Here is a 14563-nt window from a genome sequence, read left to right as displayed (position 1 = left end):
TAAAAATTTTTACTCAAAGAAATTTTGTCAGCTTTACATGAATTTCTTTTGTTCATACAACTAAACTGTTTTTGTACAAATTACATAATATAGTTGTGTGGAACCACTTGACACTACTTTTTTCCAACAATTCATTTTTTGAGTGTAGTGTGTACGTATCATCTGACAGATTTTACCTACATCTGTGTGTGTATGTTGTACGCTCTAAATCTTAAAATGCACACAGAGAACCAGGTAAATACTGCTGCAATTTTGTACTTTACTAATTTATTACATTTTTAGCTTTAATTCACAGAAGTGAAAGTGTGGAGGAATAAAAAGCAGCCATTTCTGTCTCTCTCCTCTGTAGTATGGTAAATCTTTTGTTTAATGTAGCTGGTTGGATTTACTTGCAATAATCTTATTAACCGGGACTACTACGAACTAAGAATATAAGCCTGTTTGTGAACAGAATTAATTACATTTTTTCATAATTAATACATTAAAAATTAAAGCAATCACCAAGCTCTCCCAGCTATTGTAGACCAAAATATACATTACAAAATTAAAGAAGATCTGCACTCATAATTAATACATTAAATGCTAATAGGTGAAGTTTCAAAGAAAAGTTCAAACACTATAATGCAATACAGGGAGCTAATTTCTACCAGACACCATGACTTTCTCTTCTTTACAATAATAGTTTAATGTTTCCATAACTTTCTTAATCACTCTCTCTCTCCTCTTCCATATTTGATGATTAATATGCATGAAGTACCTATGACCAATTAGATTTCAGTGTGGGCAGAACTAGAATAAGAAACCAAGCAATCCAAGAAGAAGGGGTGGAAATTCCTTCTAAAGTACCGAAGACAATAATACAGCAAAAGTGGGTTATTTAACAAACATACATAAAAACCATGCTGTTAATTAAATCACCCAGGTTTGAGTGTGAAAATTAAACTGCAAATTAAAAAGAAGCACAGACAGATGCAGTGGAGGAACAATCAGGTTTCACATTACCATGACAACTGTAAGGTCCGTTGAACTACCACAACACATCTAGTATGAGCAAATGCAAAAAAAAAAAAAAAAAAAAAAAAAATGGACAGTGCAGCCAGGAAAAGTGTTTCACCTGCACCAAATGTCCCTCATTCATATTTGAAATGCCTCAAAGCAGTGTGCCGTACTGAATACTGTACATGTTTGAACAGAAACAACTGACTCAGATCATTGATTACCTTTGCAGATGACATTAGTTGACAACTGTGCCTTCAACATTAAAAGGACTATGTTATCTACTGTTTTAGAAGCTGTTCCACCTTTACATTTATTCATTTTAGCCTTTATCCAAATGAGAATAAAATAAGCAGTAGCGAAACTATTGTCTTGCCAAGATACAAGCTACTGATTGCTTTAAAAAGTTACACAAGTTACAAATAAAATTTAGGGTGGAATATATGTAATTATACGGCAATTAAATTATATAATTTACTGAAATATGAGCAGCATTTAACCGTCAAAAAAAAAGAAAAAAAAAAGAGGATCTCAGTTAGATAGATTTCATTACAAAACAATGTATGAACAAATGGTCTGAATCACAAAAATCAATACCCAATATTATGTTACAAGTATTTGATTTTTGCCTCGGCACACGTGAGGCTGCATGTGATATAATGTGACAAACAACGATGATGTAACTTTTAGTCATGCCGCCACTACTTGGAGAAAATAGCTTGTTACTGGAAGTGCTAGACTATTTTGAAAACAGCTGAGCTACTGTCACACTACTAAGAATGCAGGCAAGTACCATCATAACTTCTAGTTAGTTACTCCACAACACTGGATGATTATGTAAACATGTCCTCTATAAAAAGGCTTGTTATGGCTGGATCCACAGTTTCAGCTGTTGCCAGTTCAGGTTATCTCAACACAGCTTTGAGCTTTTGCATGATCTGCTGACTTACTTGATCTAGGGCTCCAGATGGATGCTCATTGAGGGGAACACTATGGCTGTGGTCCACTGGGTTTATGAGGTGGGAGAGATCTCAAGGAGAGGGGGCTATGGCGCCACACCCTCCCTGTCATGCAGAACCATCCCACCGGGGGGAGGCAGCAGAGAATGGACACCCAATGTAACCTGTGGAAGAAGCAATGTATTGTGTTAGATTTCACTGCCATTTTATGCTACAATCACACAACAGCAGAATATGATTGACAGTCCTGCAGTGTCGTTATTGCTAACTAAAACTAAAACTAGGGGTGTAACGATATACTCAGGTCACGATACGGTACGTATCACGATATTTTGAACAAAATGAAACTGAAATTCAAATAAGACTTATTTTAAAAACATTAACAAATTTCAATAATTTTCCTTGTTGTACATACAAAATCACATTTCAAGGTTTAATAAAAACCTTCTGTATTCAAATTAACAGCTGGATAGGTCTGCCTGTCACTGAAAAAAAAAATGTTAAAATTAACATGAACTTAGATTTAGGAATCCTAAGGGACCGTTCACATATCGCGTCTAAACACGTGGAAGGCGCGGCCGCACCGCTTCTCCTTTCCATAGCGCTTGCGCTCCCGTGGCGTCGGTCGTTGCTATGCAACCATGAACTGCACTCTCCAAGAGGAGTAGGAAGTTTCAGCAAAGGATAAATTGATTTCTAGCCCTTGCATTACCTTTACTACTAGGGCTGCACGATTAATCGCATGAGATTGTCATGCGTGTCTCGTCAGTAAAGCCGGTTCTGTGATTAGCGGTAAATGTCCATCACCTGCTTTCAAATGGAGCGGCACTTAATATACAGAGCCGTAGTTCGCGGACAAGCTACGCAATATCGCGTTCATAATCGAAGGCGATTCAATCGAAATCGATTAATCGTGCAGCCCTATTTACTACTAGATATATTTATGGAGATAAGATACAAAACCACCCTGTACAGCTATGATCAGCTGTTCGGCTGAGATTTTGATGTTTTGTTACGGAAAAGCCATAACTGATTGGTTGGTTCTTGTCACATGGCCTGCGGTGCAAGCCATGTGACAGAACTTCTTAAAGCAAAGCATCGCAAGCATTTTATGCTTTTCTGTGAGCACAGCTGTTGCTGCGGCACTGCGGTGAAAGAAAGCCACGACTTTTCTCATGCGACCAAGCAAGAGACTGACGCGAGAAACATTTAAACCTGCTTGCAAGATTCAATGTGTGCGCGAAACACTTACTGAACTAGAGAGCTGATTGAGACACACCCTTAAAGGTGCCCTAGATTCAAAAATTGAATTTACCTTGGCATAGTTAAATAACAAGAGTTCAGTACATGGAAAAGACATACAGTGAGTCTCAAACCCCATTGTTTCCTCCTTCTTATATAAATCTCATTTGTTTAAACGACCTCCGAAGAACAGGCGAATCTCAACATAACACCGACTGTTACGTACGCCCCAATATTTGCATAATGCCAGCCCATGTTCCCAACATTATGAAAGGGATTACACAAGGGTAGCCAGTTAACGTCTGGAGCTGCACACAGCCGAATCATCAGACTAGGTAAGCAAGAACAACAGCGAAAAATGGCAGATGGAGCAATAATAACTGACATAATCCATGATAGCATGATATTTTTACTGATATTTGTAAATTGTCTTTCTAAATGTTTCGTTAACATGTTGCTAATGTACTGTTAAATGAGGTTAAAGTTACCATCGTTTCTTACTGTATTCACAGAGACAAGAGCCGTCGCTATTTTCATTTTTAAACATGTGCAGTCTGTATAATGCATAAACACAACTTCATTCTTTATAAATCTCTCCAACAGTGTAGCATTAGCCGTTAGCCACGGAGGACAGCCTCAAATTCACTCAGAATAAAACTTTAACATCCAAATAAATACTTTACTCACATAATTCGAAGCATGCATGCAGCATGCATGACGAACATCTTGTAAAGATCCATTTGAGGGTTATATTAGCTGTGTGAACTTTGTAAATGCGCTGTAATATAGTCGACAGCTCGTGTGGCAGGGAGCACGCGATTTAAGGGAGCGGCGCCGAGTGTAAATCAGTGCATTGTTAGAGAGTAGAAATATTAAGATTTTTTTAATTACTTAAAGGGTTAGTTCACCCAAAAACTAAAAAAAAATTGTCATCAATTACTCATCCTCATATCGTTCCAAACCCATAAGACTTTCGTTCATCTTCGAAACACAAATTAAGATACAAATGAAGACTCGATCGCTTGGTTGAGCTTCTGTTTATGTTCGCTGATCAATGTTTATATGTGAATAAAAGCCTAAATTCAATCTGTTCATCATATAAAGTGATTCAGTCTCCTCAGAAAATTTGGATTAAACCACTCGATTCCTATGGATTCGTTTTAAGATCTTAACTTTTTGAAGCTTCAAAGTGGTAGTTGCATAGACTTGTCAATGGATGAACGAAAGTCTTACAGGTTTGGAACGACATGAGGGTGAGTAAATGAGAAAATTAAAAATGTTGCCTTTGAAACTAACTGAAATAAGTACGTACTAAAATGACTAAATAAAAAAAATAAAATAAAAGCTAATTAAAAATATTTTTAATAAACAAAAACTAATAAAGTTACAAAAGCAAAATTACTAAAACTAATATATATATTAGTATTATTATATTAGGCGAACTTTTATATATATATATATATATATATATATATATATATATATATATATATATATATATATATATATATATATATATATATATATATATACAGTACAGTCCAAAAGTTTGGAACCAATAAGATTTTTAATGTTTTTAAAAGAAGTTTCGTCTGCTCACCAAGGCTACATTTATTTAATTAAAAATACAGTAAAAAACAGTAATATTGTGAAATATTATTACAATTTAAAATAACTGTTTTCTATTTGAATATATTTCACAAAGTAATTTATTCCTGTGATGGCAAAGCTGAATTTTCAGCATCATTACTCCAGTCTTCAGTGTCACATGATCCTTCAGAAATCATTCTAATATGCTGATCTGCTGCTCAAGAAACATTTAATGTGTACAATTGTACAAAATATTTGTGTACAATATTTTTTTTCAGGATTATTTGATGAATAGAAAGTTCAAAAGAACAGTGTTTATCTGAAATCTAATCTTTTGTAACATTATAAATGTCTTTACTGCCACTTTTGATTGATTTAATGCATCCTTGCTGAATAAAAGTATTCATTTCTTTCATTTCTTTTCAAAAAAATAAAAATAAAAATTCTTACTGACCCCAAACTTTTGAACGGTAGTGTATAATGCTACAGAAGCTTTGTATTTCAGATAAATGCTGTTCTTTTGAACTTTCTATTCATCAAGGAATCCTGAAAAAAAAGTACACAACTGTTTTCAACATTGAAAATAATCATAAATGTTTATTGAGCAGCAAATCAGCATATTAGAATGATTTCTGAAGGATCATGTGACACTGAAGACTGGAGTAACGATGCTGAAAATTCAGCTTTGCATCACAGGAATAAATTACTTTGTCAAATATATTTAAATAGTACACAGTTATTTTAAATTGTAATAATATTTCACAATATGACTGTTTTTTACTGTATTTTTAATTAAATAAATGTAGCCTTGGTGAGCAGACGAAACTTCTTTTAAAAACATTAAAAATCTTAGTGGTTCCAAACTTTTGGACTGTACTGTATATATACATATACATAAGCTAATTCAAAATATTAATAAACACTATAATAGAATATAAATAATACTAAAACAACATGGCAGTCCATTTCAAAAATGGTGGAATTCTTTAGCTTTAGAGGTTGCAAATGTATTTAATTATTTTAAATTAAAATTATTATTTTTTATTATTTTAAATTATTATTTCATTTAAATGTTTTGCTTGTATTTTGTCTATTTAATTTAATTAATTAATAAATGTACATTTATTTATTTAAATGTGCTTTTTAATAAACTAAACTAAACTAAACTAAACTACTTGGGTTGGGTTAGGGTTAACTACCACTTACCTATTAGTATAAAAAGGAAAAGGTAACAAAATTGCCGGGAAGTTATGTAACAAACATGAATGTCATGCTATTAGTGAATGTGAAAATTCAACAAACACTGAAACAGACTAGTCATAGATGTTTAAGTGTTCAAAATTGTTTTTGCATTGCATTGCCATAGCAACAGTAAGGTCTGTTAGATTACATCTAGTTATAAGCCACACAAATAAAGCCTAACCAGGGCTTGGCAAATTGTTTATACCATTGCACCATATCCACATCAATAAACTGCTGCACATCAGCACACGTAGTGACTTCAGAGAGGACCTTGATGGTTAAAAAGTAGGCAAACATTTTCTGCCCACGAAAAAGGCTGCAGATGAATCCATATACGGCTTTCATCATTATTGTAAGTCTACAGCAATGACAGTAAATGACTTATAAATACTTTTTAGCTTTAGTATCAACACAAAATGGGTCTAGATCCAACATTTTCAAAAAGGAGTTTAGATGTTTCAAATGAAAGTTATTGAAGTGTATAGAGAATATCTAATACTTGGGGTCACTGAGAGTCTGTGTCTGTAAAACCCAATGTGACTGACTTACTTGATCTAGGGCTCCAGAGGGATGTTCATTGAGGGGAACACTATGGCTGTGGTCCACTGGGTTTATGGAGGACAGAGAGGGGGTTACAGAACCATACCCTCCCTGTCATGCAGAACCATCCCACTAGGGGAGGCAGGAGGAAATTAGTGCTCAATGCAACCTGTGGATGAATGAGAGAGAGAAAAGTGAGCAAAATCAATCACAAAAAACAACACATTTTGCAAAACGCTGTCACTGCGAACACCTCTTAAGACAAATGATCTAACAGTGATGAAGTCTAGCACTGTCTCAAACTTTGAAATGAAGTTTCACACACACACACACACACACACACACACACACACACACACACACACACAAAAAAAGGAGTGAGGAGTGAGCTTATCTATTTTCATACCAGCTTCAGGCAAGCAGCTGATCAGCACTGAGCTGTAGGGCTGTAACGATATGCGATATGAAACCGAAATCGCGATACGCAGGTCCACGAACCTGTATCGCGATGTGAGAAGGCAGAATCGCGACACACCCCTTCCAACTCCCAGAGTTATCCTTCCTGTCCAGATCCAATGCTACCACATTTTTAAATTACTATAAGTATTAGGGGTGTAACGATTTATCGTAAATGGTGTGTCTCAATCAGCTCTCTAGTTCAGTAAGTGTTTCGGGCACACATTGAATCTTGCAAGCAGGTTTAAACGTTTCTCATGTCAGTCTCTTGCATGGTCGCGTGAGAAACGTCGTGGCTTTCTTTCACCGCAGTGCACAGCAACGGCTGTGCTCACAGAAAAGCAAAAGACGCTTGCGATGCTTTGCTTTAAGAAGTTCTGTGGGGCCGTTCACATATTGCGTCTTTTCCGCGTGCAAGTCAGTTATTATTTTCAAATGTAGCCGCGCGGCAGGCGCGCTCATAAAGGGATCAACGCGGTCGCGACGCGCGTGCAATTCTCAACTTCTCAGAATGCCGCAAGCGCACCGCAGGTCGTGTGACAAGAATCAACCGATCAGCTATGGCCTTTCCGTAACAAAACATCAAAAGCTCAGCCGAACAGCTGATCATAGCTGTACATGGTGGTTTTTATATCTTATCTCCATCAATATATCTCGTAGTAAAACTAATGCAAGGGCTAGAAATCATTTATCCTTTGCAGAAACATCCTGATCCTCTTAGAGAGCTCAGTTCATGGTTGCATAGCAACGACCGACGCCACGGGAGCGCAAGCGCTTTGGAAAGAAGGAGAAGCGGTGCGGCCGCGCCTTCCACGCGTTTTTAGACGCGATATGTGAACGGCCCCTATTCATAATTCTAAGTTCATGTTAAATTTAACATTTTTTTTCAGTGACAGACAGCCCTATTCAACTGTTAATTTGAATACAGAAGGTTTTTATTAAAATTTTATATTTATTTATTTTATTGAAATGTGATCTTGTATGTACAACAAGGAAAATTATTGAAATTTGTTCATGTTTTTTTAATAAATCTTGTTTGAATTTCAGTTTCATTTTGTTCAAAATATCGTGATACGTATCGTATCGTGAACTCCGTATCGAGATACGTATCGTATCGTGACCTGAGCGTATCGTTACACCCCTACTGAGCTGTGATCAAATCTAATGGTTTGTATACAGCGAGAAGATGAAAGCGAACATTTCCTGCTGTGTTAATTAAGAACCTTTTACTTCACCTCAACAGATGTGAGACCTAGGGCAGAGATCACTGATGGTGTGCGTGTATGCATTCTAGATTATAGCAACTAGGACACCATAAAGCTTTTGACTTCAGATGGGCCTTTGTTCTTGTTCCAGGCCAGTATTCTCTACCAACAATATTGATTCTCATGGGGCCCTTAAGGTATTTGAAGTGTAGTAGGCTATCAATTGAAGCACCAGTCGGATCATTTCTTTTCATATTTGAAAGAACAAGCCTACCAACACATTTATAAGGCTACATTTATTAATAATTAATGCTTTGTTCATTACTTTGAAACACAACCTAGATATGTACTACAAAACCTTGATATTGAGCTATCCAAGCCAAAAATAAGATTAAAATCAATGCATTTCACTATTTAATACAAAAAAACTGGAGTTAAAGACAAAAAAAAAATTCATGTTTTACTGATGTTTCCCAAAACATAATGGGAGAGTAAATGAAAAAACTGAAACAAGGAAGAAAAGGGCTTTTAGCATGCTTGAGGACTATTGATTAGCACTCAGGATGAAAAATCTACATCTTTAAAAAAAAAAAAAAAAAAAATCTATTTCAAATGAATGTATCATTCTAAACCACTCAATAGACATACTGTATATTGATCATTGTGGACTTTATGAGAAAGATGGGCAGCACAAGACAACCTCAAAACTTATTTTTTTACTTAACTCTCTTACTTTTCTGCAGAGGTGGCAGTATAAACCACATATTACCTGATATGGTCTTCTGGGCCCCATAACTACAAGCCTACTATTGGCTGCATTTAGCTATTATAGTGCAGCATAATAGTGAAGCTAAGCGTGATTCCAATAGAGTGCCCACAAAACGAAGATTTTGAAAGTCAATATTGAGAGATATAACTTAAAAAGAATTGATTATGCACTTATTCCATGGCTACATACATACTGAACAGCCCAGATGGGCACAGATTTCTGTACTATGTGAGAAGAAAGAGACTGCCGAGTGAAATGAGAGCTGTGCTCTAGCACAGCTATACAGGAAATTGTTTGTCTGGGATAACAATAGTCAGTTATACAGTTTAGTAGTCATTAGACACATTATACAAAAATATTTGACCTCAGAATCCCACAATCAATCAGTCTGGAGTAGGCTATATCAGAAAGCCATGTGATAAGTGAGCATACTGAATGGATTTCATATGTAAAGCAACAGGTTTTTGGTCATTTATGACATTTATTTTGGTCATTTTTGATTAATGATCATTCATTAATAAAATCCAGTGTACACAGTGAACAGGAAAAGTAAATTCCAGAAAAACTCAGCTTTAAAATGTCAGCATGATTAAAGATTAAATGAGGCTGTTGTCTCTTCTCTTAATATTTCTTTTATGAAAATATCAAGACAGAACCAGTGATGTCAGCATTGTCTTGTTGTTTATTTTCAAAACACCAAAATTATACTCTGTCCTGGGAGAATAGAATCATGAGAAACTCAAGACAATCAAAACAAGTCATCAGTACACTTTCAGTGCATGCAAGTGAACATTCTGATTTGGAAATGATATTAAACCACATTGGTTAACACATGCAGGTGGCAATTATGTACCAGCTATGATAATGAGTGAAATGCATCAATTTTGCAAGCAAATGCACAATGCCCGCAAAAAAGTTCAGTTCCCATCTGCAATCAAAGTCTCCATAAGCATTTCAAAATTTCTCTTCTTTGGCTAATAAATACTTTTATAAATAGAAATAAATACTTTTATTTAGCAAGGATTTTTTTTAAATGATCAAAAATGGCAGTAAAGACTTAGAATCATGTTCTTTTCACAAAAAATATTAAGCAATACAACTTTTTTCAGCATTGATAATCATAAGTAGTGTTTCTTGAGCACCAAATCAACATATTAGAATGATCTCTGAGGGATCATGTGACACTAATGACTGGAGTAATGATGCTGAAAATTCTGCCATCACAAGAATGAATAACATTTTAAGATATACTAAAATAAGCAAAAGTTATTTTAAATTGTAATAATATTTTATAATATTGCTGTTTTCCTGTTATTTTAATTAAATAAATGCAGCCTTAGTGAGCATAAGAGATTTCTTTCAAAAAAACATTTTTAAAAAAATCTTACAGAGCCCAAACTTTTAAACGATAGATATGTTTATATTTTAAAATGACATGAGGGCAAAATGACGCATAAAAACTCTGAGAACTTTTTTTATGCTGACTTGCCAAACTCTTCCTATACTCATAAAACGTTTCAATGGAACATTACAGTGATGAAGAAATGAAAAAGTAAAGATAAGTTAAAAAAGGCAGCTAAGTAGAAGCAAATGCAAAAGTTGAAAAAAAAAAAAAAAAGGGTTTACCAATAGCCTAAATGCCTATGTTAAGAACGAAGGAATGACAGAACAAGTATGTAAATACAGTCTGTGAATGAGGGCACACAAACTCCAACAAATTACTTTGTATACTAATATACATAGATGTTTTTAAATTAAAAGAATTAACTAACTTTTCAAGATACATTTAATTATTCTAGATAGAAATCTGTAGAAAAAAAACAAACAGGCCCAAAAAACGGAGTCAAATAAGAAAGCACAGCAGATCAGACTCACAATATGACATATGGGGACTTTTGTGGAGCTATCTTTCACATTGTCATACAACTTTTTAATAGTTAATAATAGTTAAAGGTAATGAATTTAATACAACTAAATTTGACTGGAACACAGAGACATATGAAAAGGAAAATTTCAGGACTAAATTGAAAAAGCAGGATGCTGTTTACCATGTTTAATGCATCTAATAGAAATACGCAGTACAGCTGCCCATTTAGAAGTCAATGAATAAGGATGATATGAAAAGAAATTGAAAAGGATAAAGGGAAAAGGTGTCTGTTGTCATTCACAAAAGCAAGGTATTAAGCTTTGTTTGAAAAAAACATTGACTCAACTAAATGTGTCCACAGTTTGTCTAGTAATTACTAACATCTCCAAACAATGATAGATCTACCAAACATCTGTAGATGAGAACTCTGACACCATTTCCATTCACTTAACATCTGTGTATAGACTGAAACCACTTTCAGAAAACATTTAAATTAAAAAAACACTTCATAATGACAATAACCTCAGGAGAAACATAATGAATTAGGGCATATAAGCAGATTTCACTAAATGTTTCCATGTGTAAGCTCTGTTGATAGAGGAAAAGAGACATTGATCTGGACTATGTGCAAAACAACATCATTCCCTAACTTGTTCGTGATTATAAGAATCTGAAAATAATCTACTTCCTCTTTTCTCCTCATTGTTATATGAACAAGAACCTCTGAATTTACAAACTGAAAAAATAAACCTGATGATAAAATCATTTTCTTATTCATTCATTTGCTTAATACAGTCACAGACTGTGAATACTGGTAAAGTGGGACATTCATAGAAGATAGACCAATGCGTGTTGGAGACAAAGCTATTCTCTATGCACGTGTTTACCACAAAAAATGTAAATTCTGACTAAGTTTCAATGATATCTTTTCTAGACAAATGTATGTACATCTATATTACAGGAATTGTTACAAGGAAGTTGTATATTTACTGAAAAAGGGTTGCATATTAATGAAAAGAGTTGGTCTATTTATGCTTATGCTTTACAGTTAAGTATTTTACAAATAAAACGATGGAAAGGGTGAAATGCTAAATATTTAGAAGAAGGTGTTGACTTTCAACCACTTTTCAGAGTCCTAAAACAGCTGCTCAATGTTGTCAAATTCCCACAGTAGTCAGTTCCTCTATTTGCCATTTCAATACATATTCAACCAGTCATTCATTTACACATTCAACCCTAACGAATCTAGCATAACCTGACTAAATTAACAATCGTGTAGCGCTACTGCATCCATATTATTTGATCAGGAGTGTTGATTCAAGAGTGGGACAATAAAACCCTGTCAAGACTGTTGAGTCACAATGCAAAAAATGATTTCCTTACTTAGTACTTTTGTCTTGTTTTCCCATATAAATTTCTAAATATTTGTAAATCAAGATATATTTACTTGAGAAGCAAAATGACTTAAGATATTCAATTCTTGTTTTCTGAAAAATGTACCAAAATTAAGTGAGTTAACGCTTAAAACAAGATGACAAGATTATTTTTCTTACCCCAATGGCAGATATTTTTACTTGTTTCAAGCAAGAACTTGCTTAATTTTTATACATTTTAAGATTTAATATCCTGTAATTTTGCTTCCCAAGTAAATATATCTGGTTAGAACTAAGGAAATGCTTAAGCAAAATTTTCTTTTATTCTATATGGGATATCAAGTATTAAATGTGGTGAATGAAGTCAAATACTTGGGTCATATTATTAGGAGTGATTTAAATGATGATGATGATGATGATGATGTGCTGCATCAATGTTGTAAGTAAATATGCTCTGTACTGTACTCCACTGTATATACAGCACACTTGTGGTGCAAGTACAGTAAAGCTAGAATGAAAAGGCTCCAAGTGGCATTTAATGATGGACTAAGAATTCTCCGATGGTGGATCCAAATGTTTGTATCAAATAATGTCCCCATATTAAGGAATCTTATGAAAAAAAATGGAATTATAATGGTCTTAAATTATACTACATTAAGGTATACTCTTGTTTTTGGAAACACTGGAACAAAAATTTTGTATGTTTTTTAATAATTGTCTGTTGTTTTTATGTATGTGCTTGTAAGTTTTTTATATGGACCTTTAAGTCTGAAATAAAGTTCAAGTATATCTTGATTTAAGAATGTAGATGTTTGTACTGGAAAACAAGACTTTGTCTGCAATATGCATTAGTGAAACTTGTCTTTGGACTAATTGGACTAGTAGGGCCCTATGACTTCCGCGATGCGGAAAACACAGACGGAATCATGGAATCCAGTCATAAAAACCGAATTTGTCAAATTTTTGATGAATAAATAAAAAACAGGTCAGTACACTTAAATCAAATCGCGATACAGACTAGTTTCATTTCCCACAGCATGTGTGACGCTCGTGGTGTTTTCAGCCTCTGCCGGCTCACTATATGAGCACATGAATGCATGAACTTCATCTACAGATCTGCTCTGAGAGTCACTTCATGAGCATTTTACCATTTCATTTGAGAAACACAAAGGTCTTCACTGCAACCCGTTAAAATAAAAGTTTTGTTTAACTTGAAATTGTGACAGAAATATATTACTGTTGTACAGTAGAATTTAGCTACATCTCATTCTCAATGTAATGATAATACTAACACTAATAATAATACATTATTAAAACTATTTTTTAAAAATAAAAGTTTGATTAATTTCATGATTAAAAGATAAATTAATTTAATGTTTTATGCCTTCATTTGTTAGCCAGAATAAATAAAATACACAACACAGAAATTCTGAAATAAGAAGAATTTTTTCTAGAAATGTTCATTTTTCTTAGAAATGTTATTTTTAAATTAATAAACTGTCTTTATGAATTCAATTAATTAGACATGTTTTTTGATTATTAAAATTTAATTAAACCATTAAAATGAAATCTAGAAAACTTAAAACAGAAAACACAGAATTTGGTAAAAATAAAATGGAATTTGAGAAAAAAAATAACTAAAACATATTTCATAGGGCCCTAAACATGCAATTTTTATTAAACTTCTAATAAATTGTTATTAAATTGTATAAGTTTCATGATGTCAATATATTAGACATGCCTTTTGATTACTAAATTTTAATTTAACCATTAAAATGGAGTCCAGAAAAATTAAAACAGCATATGGGAAAAAATAAAACAGAATCTGGAAAAACATAAAACAGATTTCATAGGGCTCTAGACTAGTTGAGCATGGTGTTGTTTCATTATGAATCACAACAACCCTATGACCCTACAAACATTCGATTCTAAAGTAAGATACAACAAAAAAGTCTGGTCATAATTAAAATATCAAAAAGATTTTTTTTTTATTACAAAGGTAATTATAATGTAATGATTTTTATTTTGTTTGGTGACAATTAAAACAATATGAACCCTAAATTTGAATACTGTATATTATCTTATCAAACTTAATTCAAATGAAATTGAGATTAAATGAATTTGGAGAAAATTAATTTCAATGCCACCTTTGGACAAAAAGATAAAAAAAAAAAAGATATGCACAAATGTTTTATTTAAAAAAAAAAAAAAAAAAAAGTAACAGCTGAGAAATTTCAAAGTGAGCGAGTGGAAAGGGGTGTCAAAAATGGCAAGGTTAATAACAGCAGAGAGTGTGGCACATGTTCTCCGTGGAGAAACTGATG

The 14563-nt window shown here is 33.6% G+C and overlaps 1 protein-coding gene across 2 annotated transcripts in view; it reads right to left on the bottom strand.

The window, feature by feature from the left end:
• Positions 1-14563, bottom strand: part of ncoa1 (nuclear receptor coactivator 1) — a 69700-nt gene that overhangs the window by 51248 nt on the left and 3889 nt on the right. For both annotated transcript variants that reach the window (XM_048207312.1, XM_048207314.1), the window contains exons 2-3: positions 6579-6738; positions 1947-2119 (exon numbers count right to left, since the gene is read on the bottom strand). The gene's annotated coding sequence lies outside the window, so the exon portion shown is untranslated. The remainder of the gene's footprint in view (positions 1-1946; positions 2120-6578; positions 6739-14563) is intronic.

Source organism: Megalobrama amblycephala, linkage group LG11 (genome assembly GCF_018812025.1).
Source record: "Megalobrama amblycephala isolate DHTTF-2021 linkage group LG11, ASM1881202v1, whole genome shotgun sequence".
Taxonomy (NCBI): Eukaryota; Metazoa; Chordata; class Actinopteri; order Cypriniformes; family Xenocyprididae; genus Megalobrama; species Megalobrama amblycephala.
Note: the sequence above shows the minus strand (reverse complement) of the source record. Positions and strands in the feature narration are given on the sequence as shown.